Raw genomic sequence first — 26352 nt, 5'->3', positions numbered from 1 at the left:
AAAGTACTGTGTACAAAAAAAAAAAAAAAAAAAAAAGTCAGCAAAAGTGGCTGATATTTTTAAACTATGGTTAAAAAAAAACTAGTGGGCAGGAAGGTAATATAGATTTTGAGCATAGAAGCAGAAACTAATTCACTTCTATATCTCAGAACATTAGATTTGCTGAGGGGGGGGGAGGGTTCTTGCCAAAATTACTGAGGAGAATGAATCTGAGCATGCCTTAAAGGAGAACTTTCAGTAAACAGGAATTACCTATAAAGAAAATCAGGAAGCCAAAGTGTTTCTTTTTATGAAGTTACATCCTGCCATAGAAAAGCTGGGTAGGAAATAAAGACTGATGCGCTCCCAACTGTATACTAAACCGGTTATTATTTCATTAAGGAAAATCTGAGCAAAAGCTCAGATTCAGTGAAGGAAAAAAAAAAAAAAAAAAAACACGAGAAGCTTACATGTCATGAGAAACCAAAGACAACCAATGGCTACAATTAAACATGAGTTGGGGAAAAACTATACAAACAAATCTCTACTCTGATTTCAGATTCCTTAGTCCACACTTGCCCTCTCCACCCCTCCCCCTATTTTAGTAATACTTCCTCCAGACTTTGCTTGAAAATGTGTGTCCACGAAAATAGGAGACTAATAGAGTAATCTCAATTTCCTCCTTCTCCCCCCTTCTCTTTCTCTTTATTATTAATAATACTTTTTTAATTGTGCGTTTCCAGGGTTCTCTTGGTTTTTCCAGGCTTCTGTGATGGTTTTTCCGGGCTGCTCGGCACTCTGAAGTTCGATTAGAGAAAACGTTTTCACCACCTAACACTTTCCCAATTTATCCTCCCACCTTCAAATGAGAAGACACAAGAAAAGGCAAGATAGCCCTTTTTGGAGGCAGGTTCCCATGGTTTGGGGGGAATGGCAGATGCCTTTCTGCAGTGGCAGCCGCAACCTTCCGCAAAGCAGAAACTGCAGCTCACACTCTCCCCTACTTCCCCCGCCCAAACCCACTACCTCGCAAGTCCACACAATCCTTAAAAGCACACACACAAACTCCTCCAACCTCGCATCCCATCTTACACCCCACACCGCACGCACGCCAGGATGCCTGCTGCCACAGTAACGCTCAACCCACCCGGTGGCCCCACCCCTTTCGGCCCCGCCCCCGCCCAGAAACCAATGGTCGCCGCCCGCAGCTCCCGAAGGGTGCGTTGATAGGGCAGCGGGGCCTGCCACTCTCAGCGTGCGTCCCGCCCCCTCCTCACCCCGGGCTGGGGCTGGAGGGGCCGGAGCATCAGCGTGAGTAGCTGCGAGCAGCCGCGGTGGCGGCGGCGCGTTGTTGCAGTTGCGCCATCTGTCAGGAGCGGAGCCGGCGGGGAGGGGGCTGCCGCGGGAGAGGAGGAGGGGTCGTCGTGACCAAAGGCCGCCGAGACCCGCCCGCCGGCCGGCCGCGAAAGCAGAAGCAGGCTGCCCTCGGAGCCGCGCGTCCTCCAACGTCCGGGCGCGCGGCGCTTCAGCCAGCGCACCGAGAGCTCTCTGGGCACACACAAAGCCGCCGCCCGCGCCGCACCGCCCGGCGGCCGCCGTCCGCGCCAGGGAGGGATCCGGCCGCCGGGCCGGGGACACCCGGCGCCGCCCCCTCGGCGCTCTCGGAAGGCCCACCGGCTCCCGGGCCCGCCGAGGAACCCCCGGAACCGCCTCGGCCGCGCGGGAGGAGGGCGGGCAGAAGACCATGTGAATGGGCTCCGGAGCCTGAGCGCCGCGCAGGTAAGCGGCCGGGGATGCGCCCTGGGAGGCGGTGGGGATGCTGCGGAGACGCGGGCCACCGACGCCCCCGCGCTGCGCCGCCCCCGCCGCGGGGCCCCGCGCTGCAGTCTCCCGGTCGTCGCCGCTGCTGCCTCCGGGGCGCCCCGCGGGGCTGCCGGGGAGTTGGCCCCGCTCGGAGTCTTCCCGCGGCCGCGCGGGAGGACACCTCTGCGGGGTGCGGCCCTGAGGTAGCGCAGGGATGGGGGGCCCGTTTCCTCGCCTGCGAGCGGGCGCAGGGTGAGAATAGGAATTGTCAGGGGGGCGAGGCTGGCCCAGACTCCACCCTCGCCCTCCTTTCGGGGGCCCCCCGCGGGGACTCGGTCTGTGTGTGTTGTTTTAATGTCAGGGATGATGTAATCACTTAATAATTGATGCCCCGTGCTGCTTCCCTCCCCACCCCACCCCACCCCTGCCCCACTCCTCCACCTCTCGGCCTCCTTCTGCGGTCGTCGCTTTCCTCAGCTCATCCTCCTGCCTATTTCTGGCACCTCCCTAGCACTTCCCCCATCCTCCCCTTCACTCTTCCTGTGCCACCACCCGCCCAACCTTCCCCTGTCCCCCTTGCTGGAGCCTTCGCTCTTCTTCCTCTGCCTCCCCACCCCTTCTGCTCCCTCAACCTCCTTTCTCTTCCCTGCCCGCTGAATTTCCTCTCTACTTCCCCAGATCGATGACTGTTTTTTGTTTGGTCGCCTCCCCTCTCTTATCTCTGCGGCCACAGGCAGAGGGGACTGGGCCAGAAAGAGGCCACCGAGGTTGGGCCCAGGCGGAGATTTGCTGGGACTCAGTGAGAAGCGGGATAATAAAATCACCCTTCTTGCCCCTCCTCCCCTTAATAAATCACACAGACTCGCCGGGTGTGTGTGTGTGTGTGTGTGTGTGTGTGACACAAAGAGCCCTTTCAGTGTACAGAGAGGAGACGCACAAAGTACCCAAGGATGGGCACGATGATTCTTCTTTCTCTTCACTGGGGCTTCCCTTTCTCTCAGATAAAGCAGTTGATTTTCTCTCTGAGAGTCTTTCCTGCCACATTTACCAAAACATAAAAGGCCCCAGATGCTGCAGGGTGGCAGGTGCTGTCATTTTGCTGTATTCATGGGCCCAGTAGCGTTGACTGGCAGCTGCAGTACTTCTTAGATTTAAGGGGGAAATGATTCCAGCAGTCCCAAGAGTTGCTTTCTTATCAAGATAGCCTTCCTCCACCTTGTTTGAACCTCCTCTCCTCTGAGGATAGGTACTAAAAAGCTGGGGTAGGATAAATCGGTGTGGGAGCAGAAGAATTTGGCTTCTGAGTCAGATAATTAAATTAGTATTTGATACGAGTGAGGCAGCTAGATTTGCTTCTTCCCTCAAGTCTAAGAAGTGCTGAAGTCTTGAAATTTTGTCTGCCCATTGGTGTGTTTTACCCTTATATTTGAACAAGTTTCCGGGGGCATCAAAAACACAGCATTCAAATTGGTATTTGGAAGGCCGTGGGAGACTGTGTCTCTTCCCTGCTTCAGGGGAGTCTTCAGACACCCACATCCTTCCTCTCACCACCCCAAGCGACTGCAATACTTTCCACCCTTTGTGCTCTTTCTCCTGAGTCCTGGCCCCATGGGTGCTATGCTTTCAGATGAAGGGACTCACAGACTTTTGGAGGAAGTGGTTTGTTAACTATCTAACGTTTGGGGGTAGGGGGGCACTTAGCTATGAGCCGAGGATGTAGAGAATCTTTTGATTGAACTTTGAACCATCTGTGTGGTGTTCCTCTCAAGGAGGAAATGTTAATGTAAATCTGGAGGCTTAATGTTCCATTTTGTAAGCCAGTGGCTATTACATGCTTAATTGATAATATGAAAACGTAGGTTGAACCCATTGATTCCTAAGAGCATGGCTCCTTGACTCTTGTCTTAAGTTTGTTTTTCAAGAATTTTATTAGAAAAGAGTCATTTTTCAAGAATTTTATTAGCAAAGAGTCATGATTCATTAAACATTTACTTCTGTACTTTCTAAGGACATTCATCATGGAACTTTTTATGTTTAAAAAAAGCAATAGGGTTAATGGGTATGCTGTAAAAACAAAGGGTTGTTTGTTTGATGCCAGACCCAGGAAGGAAAGTCCGTGCACAATAAGCTCACACTGTGTTGACCGAGCTAAAGAGACTTAATGATAAGGTTGAATGTGAACAAATGCACACTCTGCTTTCTGTACTTTATGCTTTGTCCTGGGTCTGGACTCTCCAATCCCATCAGATCTGCTTGCATTCTGTTTAACCTTTAGGGCTCAGCTCAAAAGTCTTTGATGTTTTCTTTATCCTCCCCACCAAACAAATCACCACGCCTCCAATTTTGTTTTCAGACCTCAGCAGCAGGCGTAACATTTGGCCTGTCTCTGTTTCCATCATTAATTGGTCAGCACATTGAGAGAAGGAACCTGGTCTTATCCTGTTTCAGTAAATGTGAGTTAGGTCTTTGGTATGTGCCAGGCACTTGGATTTATTAAACTAACGTTAGCAGCTGTAACAAATAGGCCTGCAGAAACGTAATGGCTCAAAGGCAATAGACATTTATTATTCCTCATGCAGTAGTCCACTTTTTAAAAAAAATTTTTTTTTCAACGTTTATTTATTTTTGGGACAGAGAGAGACAGAGCATGAACGGGGGAGGGGCAGAGAGAGAGGGAGACACAGAATCGGAAACAGGCTCCAGGCTCCGAGCCATCAGCCCAGAGCCCGACGCGGGGCTCGAACTCACGGACCACGAGATCGTGACCTGGCTGAAGTCGGACGCTTAACCGACTGCGCCACCCAGGCGCCCCAGTAGTCCACTTTTTAAATGCCTTGGCCTGGAAATGACACCTATCACTTCCACTGACATTCTGTACACAAGGGCTGGTTAGGTGGCCACATTTAACTGCAGGGGAGCCTGGGAAATGTAGGTTAGCCATGTGACTAAGAAAAAAGAAGAAATGTATTTTGGACCAGCAGCCTTGCCATATGTTGCCATTCAACAAGGCACAGTCATTGCCCTCAAGGAGTTTGTAGGCTGATGAAAACTAAATTGTATGGAAACCTGGAGCATAAACCCATCATTTCTTTTATTCTTTTGATTTCATAAGTTCAGATCTTTTTATTTTAAACATGTTTCATAAAACTTTGCTTTTTGTTGGTTCAAGTAGTTCCCACTCAGTGATTACTTGTAATACAGTGATCTCATGCCTCCTGTGTTGACTTTGGTATGGTTCTTTTACTCTAGTAGAACCTTTCTTGGCCTAGATTTTTTTTATTTGTTGATTTTATAGACTCCCAAAGTGGCTGGGAGGGTCCTTAGAAATCACAGTCCTACCTTCTTAACTGAAAGAGGAAATTAAGCAGAGTGCAGAGGAGAAACTTCTTGCCTGGGGCCATGCTAATGAGAAGGGAGCCCTAGCCAGCCCAGCGCTCAGTCTTGCCTGGGTCCCCTTCACCACACAGCTGTCCTGACTTGGTGATTGTGATATCTGCGTATTCCACGGGGACTAAGTGAGTTTCCAGACCTCCAGGAGCAGGGCAAACTGCTCGTGTTCTGGATAGTCTCTGTTCTCCACAGGCCTCCAAACTCTTGGAGCAATGCTGTCCATACTATTCATCATAGTTAATAATGCATATATTTTTGCTACAAATGGTTCATTATATTCATCTGTTCTGGAAACATTAGCCAAGTGTGTTCCTGTGTGCAAGGCACTGGGAGATAGGGTCATGAAAATGAATGCATCTGCTGTCCTTTTCTTCAGGGGCTCACAGTCTGCCAGGGGAGATAAAAGTAAATAAATAATAGCTAATTTTTATCGAGCATTTATTATCTGTCAAGCGCTGTTGAAGTTCTGGTCTTAGCAATAATGATCTGAAGTGGTTTCACTTCTCTCCCTTTTACAGGTGGGAAATTGAAGCAGGGGAGGTTAAGGAACTAACTGAAGATCATATAGTTATTAGGTGGTACAGTCACAGTTCAGGCCCAATTAGTTTGGTTTCAAATCCCTTGCTCTCAGCCACTAGGCAATATGCAAAATACTATATATGGATATAATAATATTAATTAAAATACGTCACATGCCGTAAGAGGAAGATAGCTAAATACTTTGGAAACTGATACTTCTAGTTGTTGTGAAACAACCTTATATTTAAATTTAAAAAGTTAAAAATGGGAAAGCAAAGCATGTTGATACTGGAAATACTTTTACTCTGTGTGATTTCTATTTTAAGCTGTGTCCTTCTGTGGGCCACAGATAGGTGGGTAAATGTGAACGGTCATACATATTTCCTTATTCAGCAGCATTCATTCATTGTATCTACCATTTGCCAGACACTGAGCTACATGCTTCAGGGGCAGAGGTGTGATCCTGCTCTAAGGAACTTACCTGGACAAAGGAAGTCTCTGCCTGCTGTGATTCTAGGGGCCCTCACACGAGGAAGAGAGCATGTAGAATGGAGCATGAACTACACAAAGAGGTGGAAAAGTGAGGCAGCCAGGCAGCAAAGGTTAGAGGAGGTGTCTTTGAGATGAAGAGTAGGAGTCAGCTAGTAGAGTGTTGTAGAAAGGCCATTGCCCCGGAAGGCAAATGCACTTTTAGGAAATTGGAAGTAGTTTTTGGAGTGGGGGGGGGGGTATTGTAGAGAGACAGACAGAGGAAGAAGATAGGCTAGAGAAAAATCTGAGTGTTCTTGTAAGTACAGTTGACCCTTGAACAACTTAGGTTTGCCCACAGTCCACTTATATGCAGATTTTTTTTTTTTTTTTTTTGATAAATACGGTATAGTATTGGAAATGTATTTTCCTGGTGATTATCTTAACATTTTTTCCTCCAGCTTACTTTATTGTCAGGAATATAGTATATAATACGTATAGCATATAAAATATGTGTTAATCAACTGTTTATGTTAGCAGCAGTCTCAACAGTAGGCTTTTAATAGTTAAGTTTTGGGAGAGTAAAAAATTATACACAAATTTTCGACTGCATGGGGATTGGCACCCCTAACTCCTGCATTGTTCAAGGGCCAGAATGTCAGAATGCCATTTAACAGTTTTAAGTGGAGATGATGCTTTGATCTAATTTGTATTTTATAAAAGATTATCTGGCCACAGTGTAGGCTGTTGCAGAGGCAGTCAAGACCAATGCGGGGAAGGTAGTTATGGAAACTCAGATGAGCAATATATAAAAGTCTGAATGGAAGAAATGGAAGTGGAGATGGAACAACAATAACAACAACAACAACAACAACAACAACAAAAAAAAAAACAGAGTAAGAGAGGGTAAGACAGTATATTGAGGGGCAGGGAAGAAGAGGGGTCCTGGGAAATTAGGTGGAGAGAAACATGCAGACAGGTAATACAGTAAGAGAGGACAGGTATGTCAAATGATGACTTTATCATGGACACTTCGGACTTTCAGGTTGAGGTATGTCATAGGAGTGAAGAGTAAGACTTAAATATATGTCTATTAGCAGCAAATTAGAAACTACTTGAAATAATGGGCATGGGCAGTATACTCAGGGACTTTGTAGACAGGGCTGGGGGAGAGCCCAGGAATGGGGGAGGTTAGAGGAGCCCTGAATGGAAGAGCCAGAGTGTTGAGCAGGCCCAGGGGAGAGAGGTTTCCTTGATCACCAGGAGGAGAGGGTTATGCCCCGGACATTAAGCAAAATTAAGAATGAAAAGTGCAGTTTGATTTAGCACCAAAGATCTCCGAATCCAGCCAGAGCAGCATCAGGAAGATAAGGGGTGGAGGTCTAAGACTCTGCTGCTCCCTAGACCAAGATAGAAACATGTATCAAAACTGCGGAACATAGGACCTTAAGGAACTAGAGACCACGTAGTCCAACACGTCTGTTTTACTTAGGAGAAAAATGAGGCCCAGAGAGGCTAGGTGACTTGTCCAAGGTGGCAGAGTCACCACTTAAGGTCCACTGTCAAGCCATTCAGTCCAGGCGAAGGATGTGGTCAAGAGCATGGACTCAGGTGTGGGCTGGGTTCAGCCCCTTCCAGCTGTGTGAACGGGGCCAAGCTACCTAAACTCCGTGCCTCCCTTTTTTCACCTTTAACCCGGAGATAATAGTTCTGCCCTCAAAGCTTTCTGTGAGGAGTCAGTGAGTTAATAAACGTAAAACCCCACATATGGGAAAAGTGATGAGTTTGCTGCTGTTGTTAAAATGTATGCGTGTGTGTGTGTGTGTACACACATACATGTAACAGATATACATACAATACATATATCCCTTAGGGAAGGAAAGGTGAAGATGTACTGTCTGCATAGAAGGAAATTTTGAATATTTTAGGCAGAGATTTGGGTGATGGATTGTCAGGTCTGGATCAAGAATTACTGGAAAGCTTGGAAAGTTTATATAGTATGATTGAAAACAGCATACTTAGCAAGTCTTTGTTAGAAATGCAGAGCCTTTTTTATTCTTGAGAGTAAAAAAAAAAACAAAAAAAAAAAACAAAAGCACTTTGAAGTTAGCCCTATCAAAGACTTTCTTGGTTTTAGTCAGATAACCAGAATTTTAACCTATTAACAATGTAAATCCCTTGAGTTTGACTTCAGAATGTCACCATACCTCCTGAAGACAGAACAAACTAGAGAGTAGGGGGAGAAGACCTGAGTTATGACTTTCATGCACTTGGTTCCTATGAATAAATGGTGATTTGGGTTAGAGAGAGAGTGCTCAGTGTTTCTAGTTGAGCAAATCTAATTTTTAGCCACTAAAACACATGAGTAGCCTAAACCGTATTACCTGGAGGGACTTGGGTGACATGCAGTACAGACAGCCTAGGAATAAGTGGCACTCTGGACTTGATTAGGACACAGTAATCCTAGAAGGATATAAATTGAACTGGATTTATCGTCTAATAAAAACGTGGGAAGGAAAGATAATGCTTACTGACTCATGAAACTTTAACAACGTTTGTAAGGCTCTGAGTTGTCGTAATGTTTGGATGAGAGCATTTCCCCATTCATCTCCATGCTTCCAGGGTGACCCACGTGAGGCCTCACTCTGGATCGGAAGCCGACTTGGGTCCTTCCTGGACATTTTTAGGAAGCAGAGGTCATCATATATTCAGCCCTTGTAGACCCCATGACCTCAACAGCACCCTGTTGGTTCGGGCAAATGTGTATTGAACGTCTATTAACTATAAATTTGGGGGAGAAAAAAAATACAGCACGAGAAAGTTTTAGCTCATTGTTTATTTCAATTCATAAGGCTTTTTCTGAGGACTGCTTACTTCTGGCCTTGTGATAATGTAAAAAACCATGTAGCACACCATAGCTACTCACCCCTCCTTAAATACACCATAAAAGTAATAATACCTACCGCTTTTATTGCACCCCAGAGGACTTGTTAAGTGCTTTACATACAGTAATTTACTTAATTATAACAACTCCATGAGGCGGGTGTTATTATCCCCATTGATCAAATGGGAAGACTGAGGCTCAGAAAGATAAAGTAACTTGCCCATTGTCACACAGCTAATTACTAAAGAAGCCACGTCTGTCTGGCTCCTAGGCTCATGCCTGCTTTTGCTCCAAAGCTGTGGTTCCTCTTTCCCTGCCTACTTTCAAATGACCTTGCCTTTGCTTTGCAGTTGTTTCTGTGTTAAGTGTTAGAGGATATAAAGACACCTTTTCCCCCCAGTGGAAACCTCACTACTTCATTACTCCTCTCAAGACTCACCTTCTGGGAAGCCCCCTCTTTGGTCCTTTCTATGGGCCCCCATGGCACTTGATTTCTACCTCATCATCACCATCATCATAGTTGGACTTGTAAAGCAAGATGGAATCAGCTGGATGGAAGAATGGGTGAATACTGGTCTTTTTCATTGACTTATGAGCTCTTTGGAAGTCAGGGACAATATCATATTCATGGTCAATTGGCCAGCACAACACCCAGCACTATTCCATGGTATACTATCATTATTCCTACTTAACAGATGGGAAAACTGAGGTGTAGAGGTTAAGTGATTTAGTCAGGCTCACACAGCTAGTAAGCATTAGAGCTGGAATCTGAACCTGGACAGTCTGGTTCCAGAAATCTATGCTCCTAACACTAATTTTGTTCCATCTTTCAAATGAGATTGTAAGCCATGAGTATGGAGACAGTGGATATCATCTCCTAGCCCAGTACCTCACAGTCCATGCTCTGTAAACAGCAGCTCTCTTGTTCTTCCATCCACCCTGGCAGAACAACAAACAATATATTGAACTCGGTCTTAGCTCATAATAATAAGGAGAGAGTTTTAGGGTCATGGTTACATGAATATTCTCTGAGGATCTTACAGAGTGCATATCTCCGGGCCATCTTCTGAGTCAGTAGGTTTGGAGCTGTCCGGGTTGAGCACCGAACTCCCTTCTGGATATGAGAATGGCAGCAGGGATGGAACCATCAGGGAGGCAGCTTCTGAAAGACAAGGAATGAAGCAAGCATAGTGAGTCTCATCCACATTGATGGGAGCAGGCCGTGAAGTGGTAGAAAATCATCAGTCAGCCCGAGTCAGCAGCCGCCCAGGGGAGGCTGGGGATCAGAAATCAATCACAGAAAGACCACTTACTTTGTATTTTTAAGGTTTCTAAGTACCTGCTTCTTTTGAATGTGCTGGTGGGATTTTATCTGATGAATTTAAACACTTTCATTTTTCTCAGAGCTTCCGTCTTTGAGGTTCCCAAAAATAGTAGGCTTTTCATGGAGTTGTATAAGGATTCCATCTGCTTTATACTGAAAAGTAGGGCTTTAATGGAAAATTAAAAATGAGCCAGATCGCCTTTCCCACAACAAAGCCCAGGGCACTTTTCCCAATCCTTTCTTCTTTTAATCCCCAGCAAAAGTTACTGAATCTGTATTTCTGTGGGATCACCCCCACCCTCCAAATTAAATTCTACCCAAAAGCCAAATAAACACTAACAAGTTTCTTCATTTCCATACGTTGTCATATCTATTTAAAAGCAATAACGGTTTCAAATATTGTCACTTATAAAATTTGATTTTCATTTCAGTTTTCATTTTATTCCAGAATTGTGTGATCTGTGGCCTATAACTAGGCACATGCACACAAGGATACCTGAAAAGTGCTGATTTCTGTTCATGGTTTCTCTTATTTGCTCTCAAAGTTTGGAGGCTTTCACCTTTCCCTGTAGAGTTTACTGTCTAACCTACAAATATAGAGCACCTCATTGTTTCAGTTGTAGGAGCTGAGTTATCAACAAATGCTAACATTCTGTCATTCTCTATCTTTTATCAACTCCTTTTACTTGAAAATGCCAATTCTGTGGCTGTCCTTTATATATACTGTTGCCCAGTCTATATTCTCTTGATATGTTATGTCCTTCAGGCTCTCCTGTGGTTTGCAAATAATGATTGCAGTTGCTTCACTCCTATACCTTCTAAATTGAGTGAGGGGATGTTGATCCATGTGAAATGGATGTACCAGCTGATGTAGATACTGGTTCTCTTGCCTTGTCCCTTTACGAACAACCCAGTGAATAGGAGAAAAGACCAAATTCCTTAGGCTGGCATTCAACGCCTTCCATGTTCACATTCTTAGTCATACTTGGCTCACCTCATTTACCACTACACTAACACTTGATTAGCCAGATGTTAGTCTAGTATCTCATTAATATGAAAAATGGGTTCTGGCCTTTGTTTTCCCTTCTTGAAATCCCCTAGCCCTTTTTTTCCCTCAGAATTCTACCCATTTTTCAATCCCAGCTTTAGGAAGTTTCCCCTAATCTCCTCATCCTCTTACATTGAATACTTATGACCAGTTGTCTCCTAATAAATGATGCCTTATGTTGTTAGTTAAATTCTCATAGGAGAGATCTAAGGTTCAGAGAGATTTTGTGACTTGCCCAAGGTCATATATCCAGTTACTAATTTAGTTTAGACTATAATCTAGGTCTCCAAGGAATGTGTGTGGGTCCTGTATTCTCAAGAAACCGTTGGCCCTTTGTGTGCAAAAATGTTGTTTGCTGGCCCCCCTATAGCAGGTAGCACGATGTCATTCGTAGTGTAGATATTCAGTGGATGTTTATTTGGAGAGGCCCTGGAGCAGGGCCCCGGAGTATGTAGCTGGTCTCCTGGCCATCTGTGGGGCTTGGATGTTGAGCCTGTGTAGTTTTTGTAGTTTCTGATGGCACCAGATTGACTCTCTACCAGCCCGCATGGTTTAGGGTCAATGATTGTCCCAGACTGGTTCAGGAACCACTGTTGTATTTTGAGGATGGTGTGTGTTTAAAGATCTTTCCCTCGTAATCTTGAGCTTTTGGTTAAACATTTAGAGTGGTCAGGGAAATAGTTACTTCTTTGTCCTCTGCCATCAGGTTTTCACCAATAAGATTTTCACTAAAAACCATAGGAAGTTACCAGTGGTGCAGTGACATCCAAGACCAGGAGAAATGCAGAATCTTTCAACACTGGGAGGAATTTGGAAGAAAACAGTAGTGGATGGTGGAAGAGTGCAGAGTGGCCACCAGGGTTGTGCCTGGAAGTCTGAGAGGACTGGGGAAGCCGGTGCCCATCCATATCTGCACCTCTCCAAGTAGCATTTACCTGAGTCCCTCAGCCATGTGACACCCAACCGTGACTGTGGAAGTGCCATCCTCTCCCTATGTTAATTTGGTTCACTTGGTAGTATCAGCATCTGAAGAATCTCCCTGGCAGGGGAGGAAGGTTCTTTTCTAGACTTAAGGTCCTACAAAGTCATGACTAACACTGTACCCCAACCAGAGCCTCTGTATCTCCATCAAAAGAATGACTGAAAATAAACCTTATGAAATGTTTTCCATGGTTAGGGGTCATTACTCGAGTCATTTCTGTAACAAGATGACAACAGCATAACAGTCAGTGTTTGTCAGCCACTCATCAAGAGTCTTCTCAGCTACCTGTGGAAAGTTCTCTGTGATTCCTCATGAATGCGTCGCCCTGCTTAGCCCTCACCTGGATGCCAGCTTTCATGTATCTAAGGGAGGGAGAATAAATAAGAACATTTTGTATGGATGTAGTCCAACTGCTGCAGCCAGAAAGAGGGGAGGTACCTGGTGCTTCACTGTTGTTTGAAATGCCATTATGGTCTTTGGAAAGCAGTAGTGAACTTTTTTCCCTTCCTTGACCATACATGGTCCATGATTTGAGCACCTCCTCTCCCCCAACCCCCCTCCCATTTCCACAGCCACCTCCTTAAATGCAGGAGATCACATGCCAGTGTCCTAATACACTCTCTCCTTGGCTGGCATGTAATGTCACCACCTCATGCATTTATCCAGTTTGTTCATGTTCAGTCATTTTGGTATATCTCCCTGTCAGAATTGTCCGTTTTCAGTAGCATGCTTCTAGAAGGCTGAAAGCACACCTCATTTCATTTGCGTTGTGCTATGTGACACTACACTGAGCTGTGCATTTATTAAATGTTTGTTGATTATGATTCTGAGCTTCCAAGCTGGGAGGTCTTACAAGTGTTTTCAGTACTTCTGGAATGAGATGCATCTTGAATATATTTTCGTCTTGTAGGTAGTACATTAGGTCCTTTGCATTGGTAGGTCCTCAAAATCATGGTTCAGAACCCAGATTTTGGTTGCACAGTGTTTTAGGTTCCCCCTTATGTTCAACTTCCTTGGGTGAAAATGCCAGTGATGCCAACTTCTAATGCTGTTTTCAAATTAGGGGCAAGGCATAGGTAGATAATGTGCCATATCACATCCTTCTTTTCATATAGGTGTGGTTGTCCATATAATTCCCACCATCTTGTAGTCATTATTCAACAGATTGTTGATTTCAGACTGTTAAGAGTTGCAGGTAGTTCTCCAAAGAGACTGAGATTTGCTCAGTGAAGGCCCGTGAGGTGTGGCTGGCAAGGACCTATGAGGACTCCAGAATAATGAGCTGAGCCAGATGCCTCTGTGAGTGCCAGTAGCTCCAGGGAAGTTCTGGTTAGTTTATGCCTGAATGTGATATAAGGAGGACTGGCACTTGGAAAACTGCAGACGTTCTTTGTACCTTGGCCCAAGTATGCCAAATGAGGAAGGGTGCAGTGTGTGAAGGTTTAAGAGTCCCTGATCTAGAGTTTCCAAGGCAAACTCCGCTTCCCGGATCTCCTGTCCCGAGCTGTGACAGAGGTTCTGTGTGTAGGGGTTGAAGTACCCTGGCCTCCATCCCCACAACAATGCTCTCATGCACTTGAGATCCAGAACTGCCAGTGTGGGAAGAACCCTGCTCTATACTGCCCACCAGGACACTCAGCTGGGCTTTAAGAACCTTCTAGATGAGCTAGAACATGCAGAAATGATCCACTAGTGAGGGTGATGTGGGTGAGATTGGAGGGAGAGGGGGATAACGGATGGAAGAGGATCAACAAAGAGTTGGCAGGGGCAAGATCATGATGGGTATAGGAGGAGCCCTTGTATTAGTCTTTTGTGGCTGCAACAAAAATACCCCAAACTAGGTGGCCTAAAACAACAGAAAAATTTCTCTCACCGTTCTGGAGTCCAAAAGTCTTGAAATTAAGGTGTCACATCCCAGTGACACTTTGTTCTGGAGACTCTGTTCCATGCTTCTTTCCTAACTTTTGGTGGCTGCTGGCAGGCCTGGGCGTTCCTTGGCTTTTAGACCCATCACTATAGTTTCTGCCACCAATTCACATGAGATTTTCCTTTGAGCATCTTTACATGGCTTTCTCCTCTCTCATAAGGACGCTTGTCACTGGATTTAGGGCCTACCCTAATTCAAGATGATCTCATCTCAAGATCCTTAACTTCCTCTTTTTTATTTTTTTTTTAATGTTTGCTTGTTTAGAGAGAAAACGTGAGCAGGGGAAGGGCAGAGAGGGAAGCAGAATCCCAAGCAGGATACACGCTGTCAGCACAAAGCCCAACATGGGGTTCAATCTCACCAACCATGATATCATGACCTGTGCCAAAATCAAGAGTCGGTCGCTTAACCAACTGAGCCACCCCATCAAGATCCCCCCATCAAGATCTGAGGCACCCCATCAAGATCCTTAATTTATTAATTATATCTGCAGAGACCCTTTTCCCCATGAGGGGATTTCGGATGGGCATATTTTATAATGGGAAGGGGGCTGCCATTCAACTCACTATAGCTCTCAATGGGATAAAAATTAGCAGTAACTTGAAGTGAGAAAGAACACATGAGAAGGGTATTTGCAAGTCTGAATTCCCACGAAGGGGCAGGCACAGTATTTTACACGTGTGATTTCTAACCATCACTGAGGCAGATGAAGATACTGACATTTAAAAAAATTGTTTTTTAATGTTTATTTATTTTTAAGAGAAAGCACGTGTGCAAGTGTGGGAGGGGCAGGAGAGAGAGACAGAGAGAGAGAGGGAGGGAGACACAGAATCCGAAACAGGCTCCAGGCTCTGAGCTGTCAGCACAGAGCCCAATGCAGGGCTCAAACTCACAAACCGTGAGATCATGACCTGAGCCCAAGTTGGACGCTAAAGCAACTGAGTCACCCAGGCGCCCCTGACATTTTTATGTGAAAAGAAAGAAGTTCAAAGGTGTGGATGTCCTGAAGCTTTTCAGTAAAATTGGAGGCTGAGCCATTATCCAAGGTTGGAAGGTTCAAAGATAGGAGGACAGCTTGGAGAATCTAGAAGAAGTCCAAACAGCCACAAAAATATAGAGTAATATTTTAATAGATGGATAGAAATTATTACAGAGAGGGGTGACTGGCTGGCTCAGTCAGTGGAGCATGTGACTCCTGTTCTCAGCGTTGTGGGTTTTGTTTTGTTTTGTTTTTTTGTTTTTGTTTTTTTGTTTTTAATTTTTTTTTTTAACGTTTATTTGTTTTTGAGACAGAGAGAGACAGAGCATGAACAGGGGAGGGTCAGAGAAAGAGAGAGACACAGAATCTGAAACAGGCTCCAGGCTCTGAGCTGTCAGCACAGAGCCTGATGAGGGGCTTGAACTCACTGACCGTGAGATCATGACCTGAGCCGAAGTCGGCCGCTTAACTGACTGAGCCACCCAGGCGCCCCTCAGGGTTGTGGGTTTGAGCCCCACATTGGGTGTAGAGATTACTTAAAAATAAAATCTTTTAAAAAAAACCAAAAATGTATTACAGAGAAATAGTGAGGCCCCATTGGAATTTGTAGGTATTTTTTAATGGCTCGCTTTAGCCCAGTTTTGTGATTTGGCCTTGTAGTACTTTGTTACTTTGGAATGGAAAATCTGACTGTTTGGTGACCTAGAGTTGAGAATTGATTTGAACCATCAAGTGAGGAGGATATTCTTAGAGACTAAGGAAAATATCGGTGGAATCAGCTGCAAGTAGGATTTAGGCTGGCTAGGGGAGCAAGCTGGAATTGGGATGGTAGACGCAGTAAGGAAGGATCTGTAGTCTTACAGATATGATGCGTGAACACAGCAGGTATGGAAGAGGGGAAACAAAGGCAGGAAGCCCTCGGAAGAGGAAACCTAGGGGAGTGTAGAGTTCTAAAATGATGCCGAATAAGGGTGGCTCCTTGTTGAATGGATAGCTGCTCAACTGTAGATTAATGATTAAGGACATTAGGTATAAATACTTCAAGAAACTGAAATCCATAGGCCTCTTTTGCTCTTGGTTCAAATATGTGTACAGTTGACCCTTGAACAACACAGAAGTTAGGGGTGCTGACTCCTTGGGCTGTCGAAAATCCATGTATAACTTTTGAATTACCAAAAACTTGAATGTTAATTGCCATCTGTTGACTGGAAGCCTTATTGATCATCAAAAGCTGATTAACATATTTTGTATGTTATATGTATTATATACCATACTCTTACAGTAAAGTGAGAAAATATTAAAACCAACCACAAGAAAAAATACATTTACAGTACTGTACAGTATTTATCCAGAAAAATCCAGGTGTAAGTAGACCTGTGCAGTTCAAACCTATGTTGTTCAAGGGTTGGCTGTAAATGATGTCTTCTAGAAGAATGGCATGTCAGTATGTTGCACTTTTAAAAAAAATCCTGGGGGCGCCTGGGTGGCGCAGTCGGTTAAGCGTCCGACTTCAGCCAGGTCACGATTTCGCGGTCTCGCGGTCCGGGAGTTCGAGCCCCGCGTCAGGCTCTGGGCTGATGGCTCAGAGCCTGGAGCCTGTTTCCGATTCTGTGTCTCCCTCTCTCTCTGCCCCTCCCCCATTCATTCTCTCTCCCTCTCTGTCCCAAAAATAAATAAACGTTGAAAAAAAAAAAAAAAATCCTGGATAATGGAGTGCCTGGTTGGCTCAGGCAGCAGAGCATGCTACTCTTGACCTCAGGGTCATCAGTTTAAGCCGCATGTTGGGTGTAGACTTTACTTCAAAATTTTTTTTTTTAATTAAAATTTAAAAATCCTGGGTGAATGTTCTGGGATCTCTGAAACCTTACATTATGACCTTGTTTAGTGGGGGATAATCTTAAACTAGTATTCAATTTACTTTACTTTCCTTCTAATTCTTGTTTCCCTGGGAATCTCCCCCATTGAGGCGAAGGATTCCATTACTTCAGGGGGAGGACAGAATATGGTCTAGGACAAAGAAGACGTTGTTCAGCTTTTGACTTTCAAAACAAGCCCTCGAAGCATGTTTCAGAGACCAGAATTAGCCCAGGCCTTCACTCAAAAGAGGCAGGCTTTGTTAGAAGAAAAATGATTGTGGATTCCAAGGAGGCAGATCTCAGAAGGCCTGGTATATATTGTGTAGTAAGCCATGCAGGAAGGAGGAAATACCTTCCTGGGATGGAGCATGGAGCTTGTAGAGATTAGGAGGAGACTAGAGCTAAATGAATGGGTGGCTGAGATCCCCCACTTCAGGAGAGTGGAGGAGAATCTGCTTGCAGAGAACACCCATACCTTGCATTTGGTCTGGAACCCTGGAAGGAAACTACCTGTAGTGTACTCTACAGGGGGGCGTGTTTAGGCAGAAGCAAGCCCTCTCAATTCCCCAAAGCCTGCATGTGGCATAGGAGCGATCCCACGGGCCTGTAGGCCCCCCTCAGGCACATGTGGAGGTGCAGAGGGAGCTGGGAGGCAGAATGAAGACGGCACAGAGTGAACTGTGCAGTCTCACTCCTGGAGACTGGTTGGGTTCAATTTACCAGTTACATCAGCAGAATCAGGCCAACACCCAAAGACAAAGGGATGAAACATCCCAGGGACGCCAGTGAGGGCATGGAGGGCAGTGCCTAGACTAGGTCCTCTCCCCATCCTGCTAACCTGGGGTGGGGGCAGAAGGGCAAGGGAAAAGAACACAGCCCTGAGAGGCAGTTTAGAGAAGTTTAATTTGACTAATTGCCCTGAAGCAACTAAGAATTTTAAATCTGAAGAGATTAAGTTATCTTGAAGTGGCAAGATTGTTTTTGTTACTATCATCAGAAATGCAGTGGTCATGATCAATTTGAATTAAACACTGGAGAAATGAAGTAACATTTTTAAAAAGCATTTATTCATTGGGTGCCTGGGTGGCTCAGTTGAGCTTCTGACTTCGACTCAGGTCATGATCTCCCGGTTGGTGGGTTCAAGCCCCGTGTCAGGCTCTGTGCTGACAGCTGAGAGCCTGGATCCTGTTTCGGATTCTGTGTCTGCCCCTCCCATGCTCATGCTCTGTCTCTCGATAATAAATAAACGTTAAAAAATTTTTAAATAAAAAAAAAAGTATTTATTTAGGAAGATCTAGGCCCAACATGGGGTGGGAACTCATGACCCTGAGATCAAGAGTTGCATGCTCCAGTGACTGAGCCAGCCAGGTGTCCTTAAGTAACATTTTTTGTGTGTGTACAGCTGAGTAATAGGTGTAAATTTCACTCCTGCCACATTGCATCTGAGCTGTATTTTATCTTGATGATGATGATGATGGTAACAATGATGGCAGCATATTCACTGGCTTGTATTCTTAGAGTATGCTTTTTCTTTTGAGTAAATCATGTCTTCGCATACGTGTATTAGGTTCACTTTGGGCAAGAAGTGGGAAGATCTGCCCTCTCAAGGAGCAGGCTTGTCTACCAGATTTTCCCAAATGTAGTGGGGATTTGGGCTTCCTGTTTTTAGCTTGTGGCAGTTCTTCTGAGTGCCCTGGAAGGGAGGACTTCAGTTGCCAGGGAGACTCATTTCAGTGGAAATTATTAGAATTTCAGGACTTTCTTTAATCAATTTACTGTGATACTGGAGACTAGAAGAGAAGATTTACTGGGTGTGATCCTTCAGTTCCGTAATTTAAAGGAATCAGGGTGAATACTAGAGATTGTATTCAATCTCTGATTATCATGGGAGAAACTCTTCACTTTTATTCAGTCCTCATGTACTAAATAAAGCATGAGTATACGGAGGGATTCATTTTCGAGTATAACTCATAAGTAGTTACCAGAACACTAAATGGGGGGGGGGGAGGGGGGCGGGCGCAGAAACCAGTTAGCTCTTTTTAATTACGTCTCATCCCAACTTGACATTCGTACAAGGATGATGCTACATTTAAGAAGATGTTTTAAAACCTGCTGTTTCTTGAAATTCCTAGTAATTTGAGAAGGGAAATCTTTAGTCTTGCTTTAAAAAGTGTGTATTTGGTGGTGTGTTGAGGATGCTGCTTATATACTTTTCTACTAGAAAATTATGGTGGCACTTTGAGCACATCTTCTCAAAATATACACGCATCTCATATTTTTCCTCATCTGTCAGTGGGAGCCAAGAGAACTCGAGATGTGGGATCATAACACTGTGGAAAGGAGTCACTAAAATAATCAATACTATAGAATTTTTAAAGGTTGATTTATTAACTGATTCCATGTTTGGACCTTTGAAATGGTTCTATTCAAAATCGGAAAAATAAAATTTCTAAAACTTAAAAACATGTCCATGTACATTAGAAGAAAAAAACATTTTTATACTGAGTAAGCATTAAAAAGAACATATGACCATAATTATTTGGGGTGTACATTCACTCTAATCAGTTTCTAGCTATATGTCTCTAATACCCATGTCACATATTTTTTATGAAGAATGAACTGTTTTAAATGTTCTCATAGACTTGCCTCTAGTCGTCTTCAAAGTTGTGTCTTATAGTCACTATGTGAAATTGTTACTGTCATCAGTTGGCATTCATGGTATATATCAAAATATTTTTTTCGCAGAGAAAATAGTTCTTTCTACCGATGCACATGAGCTCAGAGCAAATTCTGCTAAATGGAGGCTTTCCTCGGGCTAACTTTTTACGTGTTGAAATGTGTTAATATTTTAGCCCAAATATTTTCACAGGTCTTTTACCCTCAGGATTTTTATCGTTAATAAATATTTTTACAAAACTCATGAAAATAAATTCCTCTGTGGTCCTTTTGAATGTCTTGTCACATTTAGATGACACAAATTGTAGATCTTCATAATTTCGCTCCATTCTGGTTCCTAATATAAATGTATCCAATTAAAACTAGGAGCACCATCAAAACATCACCTCAAGTCGAGATCCTTCAACACATCATAATACAATTTCAGAATTAAATCTTGGACACTGTGTTTAGTCCCTCCTTTGCTTTGTCGGGATAAATTTCAACATCTTCCTTTTTGCAAGCCTTGTTTTCAATAATTGCAATTGGCTAAAAGCTTTAAAGAACTGAAGTGTTTTGGCGCTTCATTCACTGCTTTAATGAAAGATTTCCAACTGTTTTGGAACAGAACGCACCCAAACTTTACAGGATTCATCTATCATACCATTATGCAACAACTAGGTTGATTTAGAGAATCATTTCTCAAACATTTTTTTCTTTTTTTTGGTTAAAGTTTATTTATTTTGAGAGAGAGAGAGAGCGAGCGAGCATGAGCAGGGGAGGAGCAGAGAGAAAAGGGAGAGAGAGAATCCCAAGCTCCAACTCACAAGGCTCAGGGGGCTCGAACTTACGAAATGTGAGATCATGACCTGAGCTAAAATCAAGAGTCAGACGCTTAACTGACTTAGCTACCCAGGAGCCCCTCAAACATTTTTTCCAAAACTTGGTTGCTGATGACAGGTGGCAAAGTAAAAGGCACATATTATTGTGCTGAAATGTTAATAATATTCACAAAACACTTTGTCACAAAAATTTGGTAGTTATGTTTTCCTATTATTTGTCAATTTCTACATCTACAGTTTTGGTTTTTTTTTTTTTTTTTTTTTGCATTTGGTAGGATATAGCCACTTATTTGAATGCATTTATGAGTTATGCATATGCATACGCAATTCCAAGTGACTTTCTGTTCCATAGGTTTCTTGATTTAGTAAGGGCAGTTTTTCTTTAGCATTATAAAATTTGTATGTGTATTTCACTGCAAAAACAAATAATTTCCTCTCTCATGTTAAGCTTTTTTTTTTTTTTAAGTTTTATTTATTCATTTTTGAGAGAAAGAGCATGGGAGGGGCAGAGAGAGAGAATCCCAAGCAGTCTCTGCTGCCAGCAGAAAGCCCAATGCAGGGCTTGAATCCATGAACCGTGAGACCATGACCTGAAATCATGAAATGAAATCATGACCTGAGCTGAAATCAAGAGTCAGATGCTTAACCGACTGAGTCACCCAGGCTCCCCTCTCATGTTAAACTTTTTACAATTTACAGTGGCATTCACAGTCACAGGAGATGTTCACCTGTGACAGAATGAACTTCCACAAGTTTTATTTGATCTCAGGAAATAGATGGAAAAAAAAAAAATCAAACCACTATTGGAATTGATTTTTTCTACTTAAACCTCTGGTTAATACTACCTAAAACTGGAATCATTTAACTGTTAAATTTCTTTTCTTTTGCTAATGAAGCCAACACATTAAAAGCTATCACTTTGCTTTTCATATATGTACTTATTTACTCAGAAATAAGCAGAATCAACTTAGAATAGCAAGCATTTGATCTAAAAGAAAAGTCATACTTCCTAGAGTGCTATGTTAGTGAACCTTCTATAGCAGCATGTGTTAGATTGTCATCCTCGGACACAACCTTATTACAAAAGTGATTAACATTTGAAGTAGTTGCTGATCTGTGCTTCTGAAGATTTGTGGCTGTGGTTTATGGAGTGAATGATATCACTATGGCTCCCATGGTGGATAATGAATATTAACCAGCAGTTTGTATGCGTTAACATTCCATCATCAGCTTTCTCGAAAAATAGAAATACAGTACTTAATTTTTCACTAAATTTGCCATTTTTTCCTTTTTGTTTTCATTATCGCCAAAAGGCACATTACGAAGTGAATTAGAATAGCCATCGATAAATGACAAGAACACTGTAATGAAAGCATTTACACCATTCTTGAGAAGGGCCATGTCCTGAATATATTTCATGTACACCTAACCTGTAATCTTCTGTTTCTCACTGACCCTTGTGATGGGTGTCTTGTGCAACTCTAGCTGCAGCATGGCTCACAGTACTGCATCCAGCGTCTGCCAGGGGCACTGCCCTCTGAGACTGGGAGGAGTTAGCTGCCCTGAGCTGCTCATGTCCAAGTGTTCTTTATTTTATTGGTGAGCATCCTGTCTATTTTCCTTGGGAGGGAGGTGTTTACTTAGGCCAAGATAGGAAAAGGACAGGAAAAGAGATGGATTGTCATTGGTCACCTTTCAGAAAATTCTCTTCACCTTGAGATTATCTCACCCACTGGCAGGCAAGTCTATCTATGGCAGAAGATGGAAATGCAAATCCAATCTTGGTACATTTTGATGCAACTAATAATAATAATACTTGGCTTAAAAATGAATCATTTACACAAATGTTTAATCTGACGAGTGCCCAGGACAGTAGATGTCATCTAGCATTTTCACAGAGGAGCCAAGGTGTAAAGTCACCCTAATTAGAGATCACATTTCTCCATCTGCTTTGTATTGCCCTCTTTCGTTGGGACGATTCTGATAACGTTACTGCCCTGCGCTCCTCTACTGTTGACTTCCAATCCCACTTCCCACATAGCTGAGTGAGCTTTTAAAAATCTATGTGAGATCATGTTGCTGGGGAACACCACTCAATTATCTTCCTATTTGCAGTTAGAATAAAATCCGGCTCTTCACCAATGCCCAGGAGGCCTTTTATGCTCCCACCCTTGCCCAGTTGGCTCCACCAGATTTTCAGCTTCCAGGGGACCCATATCTTGCCTGTTTCCTTTGCCAACATGGCACATGAAAGCTGCTCAGTGTATTATCTCAGAGAAATAAATATGGTCTACTTTGTGTTGATGAAAGGAAAAAAGAAAGAGTGTCTTGCTAATCTGTGACAATAGGGAAAAGCAAGTGTAAATCTCTATGTCCTAAGTATTATTTCCCTCTCTTAAAACAAAATTGGACAGCAGCAGGTATCACAGGACTAAATCCATTAGCAGAGGTGTTATCATGCCTACAAACCTTCTGATTCTACAGTTTCCCAGCCCCACCCCATCGAGAGAAGTGAGCGTGCCTCATAGGGAATCTATTGTTTTCACCAACATTAGATGGGAGATTTTGTTGTAATTACTCTTGGTGTACAAGAGGAGGAAAGGTGCTTCACTGGTTGACTTGGAGGAAACCGGACCATATGATGGTGGTGGAGGAATACCTCGAAGTCACAATTTTGAGATCTTGTGGTGTTCTTACACAACTGCTGTCTATGGGATCGCTTTTTAAAACATGCTACTGTTCAGTTTTTATCATGAATGCCTTTCCAAGGACAGTGAGTGGTTTTACACACTATGACATTGTTTCCATGGCAACTAATGTATTTTAGCAAAGAGAGACTGCTAGAAGTAGGCTAAAAAGGACAAATACAGAAATGGCACAGTGTAAAATGTGGGGCAATGTGTGTTGTAGTAAAGATCTTCCCCCCTCCCTGACTTCTTGTTTAAGAAAACCAGCGTAACTAGATCTTAACTTCTTCACTCTTAATAATAAAATTTTTACTGCACCCAATACTGTCTAGTATTTTGCTGACATAATTGCCTTAGTTGGTATTTGGGGTTTTTTTGTTTGTTTGTTTGTTTATTCTAACATGATGCTCATTCTGTCACCACATTTGTGATTTCATCCATTTTTAAGATTAAGTTATTTTCACCTTGCATTCTCACGTAGAGACCACCTCGTTGCTGTGCTGCCCTTTAGTGCAGTGTTTCTTGAGAGGGTTGTCTACACCACCTGTCTCTACACAGTGTTTGTTTAAAAAAAATCAAAGCCATTCCCCTCAGACTTCCACCCCACTGCTTGATCGAGTTGGTCACACCCTCGTCCTCCAAGGCTATTACAATTACCTGTTTTGTTTGTTTGGAAGCTAACATGTATAATTATACATTTCAAATAATTCTACAAAAAAATGAAGCCACATCTATTAACATTACATAAAACCAAGGGATCATGTTACTCTGCTTTGTGCATCTGAATGGGCTTGGATTATTTTGTTACGTGATAATAATCCCCCTCCCCCATGCTCTTAAATAACCCCAAGGGGTGGATAGCGGCCAATTTCCTATTTAATATTAAGAGAAACCAAGGGCTGGATCTTATGACTTAAACAGATAGCAAACCAGTCTATGGGCCGGATTATACCCTTGTTTATTATGTTTCATTAGGCCACATGAGGCATTTTAAAAATTAAATGAACATTTTTAAATGGGGCATTTTTGTATAAAAACTGAGATTCCCTGTTTCTTTTGAAAAAAATTGGAAGGTCTGACAAAACCAAGCCTGTGTTCTCTCATGACAGCGGCCTCAGGGCTCTTCAGCTCACCCAAGCCCCACCTCACCTGCTTCATTCATTTGTTTTACCTGCCTGGCCCCATGGGTTATTTAATGTCACCCTTCCTGCACCCCTGCCCCCACCCAGTCACAGAACAAATAAATAACAGAGCTAGAGATAGAACTGGATCCAACCCAGACGCCTGAGTAGCTCAGTTGGTTGAGCGTCCGACTTTGGCTCAGGTCATGATCTTGCAGCTTGTGGGTTCACGCCCCACATCGGGCTCTGTGCTGACAGCTCAGAGCTGGAGCCTGCTTTGGATTCTGTGTCTCTATTTCTCTCTGCTCCTTCCCTGCTCATGTTCCGTCTCTCTCTCTCTCAAAAATAAACATTGAAAGACTAAAAAAAAAAAAAAAAGACAAAACAAAACTGAATCCAACCACTTCCTCCCTGGCTATGGACCAAAATTCTGTGTTTTAGAGAGTAATTCATAGGTCCGTGGTGAGAAGCATCCTTAGGTGATGTAGCCTCCCTTTTGTGCCTTACTACTTGAAATAGATCCTGCAATTAATTTTACTAGGTACATTGTTCATATTGAGGGTACCCTGCCCCCCACTGTTTGCCTGTATGCAAAATAAGTTGTATGTGCCGTCAGTTGTGACATGCAAGTTGGAGGTGCTGTAGTAGCGGTTAACATTTACATAAGCATAGAAATACTGGCCAGAAGGGGAAAGTTCCAACATCATAACAGGGGTTCCAGATTTTCCAGATTTTTCATTGAGCGTATATTACCTTTTCAGTGAAGTAAATCAATGTTTGTATAAAAGAAATAAGAATGAGATTATACGACAAAGTACATCTTCCTAGCATAGGATACCCAAAGGCGATCCCCAGCCACCTTTACTGTCCTCTCCCAGGCTAGACCCTTTCCTTTAAACTCTTCAGGAGTCTTGACCTGTCACCAACATTGTCAAGGCCATCTGCTCTTAACCATTGTGCACATGGACACCATTGTGTCATTGTGCCTTTACCAGGGTAGGAGGGAGGTAAGATGGGAGGTTAGCTTTTAACCTTGTTAAAAGGTTCATGTGTGGAGAAGGACTCAGGAGAATGAGGTAGGGCCAGAGTGAATGGCTAAAGGAAAATACATTTTTCCTGGGGAAACCAGGCAATGAGGAATACCCCACAACAAAGGGCCTTGTCTGAGCTGGCTCCTGTCTCCGGGGCCTGCCCCAGCTGTTGGGCACACAGAAGATTGTGGTGACCTTGAGCGTAGATGGTCCCAAACACTGCACTGCGTGTCTGTGTGCAGCTGTGAAGGCCTCAGGAAGCCCACTGAGAGAGTGGGCCTGTTCCCAGGCTGCAGGCAGGGAGCCAGGGGCCGCCCCTTCACCGGGGAACATTGAGGAGCTTCTGTGTACGCTCTGTGTGCGTCTTAGCTTTCTTTGGAATTGTGGCAGAGTCTGGCCCTGCCTGGTCTTTTTTGTGCCTTGGATCCTAAGTTAATAACCAAAGGAGCAGTGCCCCTGTCGACACACTTGATATGGAAGTTGCTGTCAAATGGCCATTTTATCCTCGGTGCCACTGACATCACACCACGTACAGTTCTGAGGTTCTCACTTTAGTTTGACTGAATACAGCAATGATCGTTGGAGCAGAAAGAAGGCATTCAGATGTGAATAGATGTGTCGAGTAGCATGCAGATGTTTTTTGGCAGGTCGATGAATATTTTAAATCTTTTGCAAGTAGTAAGAAGGGTTGAATTGGAAATAGAGAAGATTCTGTGGCAAGAGAAAAGTAGATTTCATTTCTCTCTCAATCTTCCTTTTCTTGAAATAATCAGACAAAACCCAGAACCATGATTTAAGTCTTGGATTTGTCATATCCCTCAAGTCTCCTTCTTCACACAGGAGTTGTGGTTTTGACT

The 26352-nt window shown here is 43.6% G+C and overlaps 1 protein-coding gene across 3 annotated transcripts in view; it reads left to right on the top strand.

Annotated features, from left to right (window-relative positions):
- The first annotated feature begins 1243 nt into the window (after positions 1-1243).
- The window catches only part of FYN (FYN proto-oncogene, Src family tyrosine kinase), a 214327-nt gene continuing 189218 nt past the window's right edge, over positions 1244-26352 (top strand). Inside the window, exon 1 of one of the 3 annotated variants that reach the window (XM_045499308.1) lies at positions 1244-1758. The gene's annotated coding sequence lies outside the window, so the exon portion shown is untranslated. The remainder of the gene's footprint in view (positions 1759-26352) is intronic. The other 2 variants (XM_045499307.1, XM_045499314.1) reach the window with 2 other exon arrangements.

This window comes from Leopardus geoffroyi, chromosome B2, assembly GCF_018350155.1.
Source record: "Leopardus geoffroyi isolate Oge1 chromosome B2, O.geoffroyi_Oge1_pat1.0, whole genome shotgun sequence".
NCBI classification, from domain to species: domain Eukaryota; kingdom Metazoa; phylum Chordata; class Mammalia; order Carnivora; family Felidae; genus Leopardus; species Leopardus geoffroyi.
The sequence above is the reverse complement of the archived record's forward strand: the minus strand, read 5'-3'. Positions and strand labels throughout refer to the sequence as shown.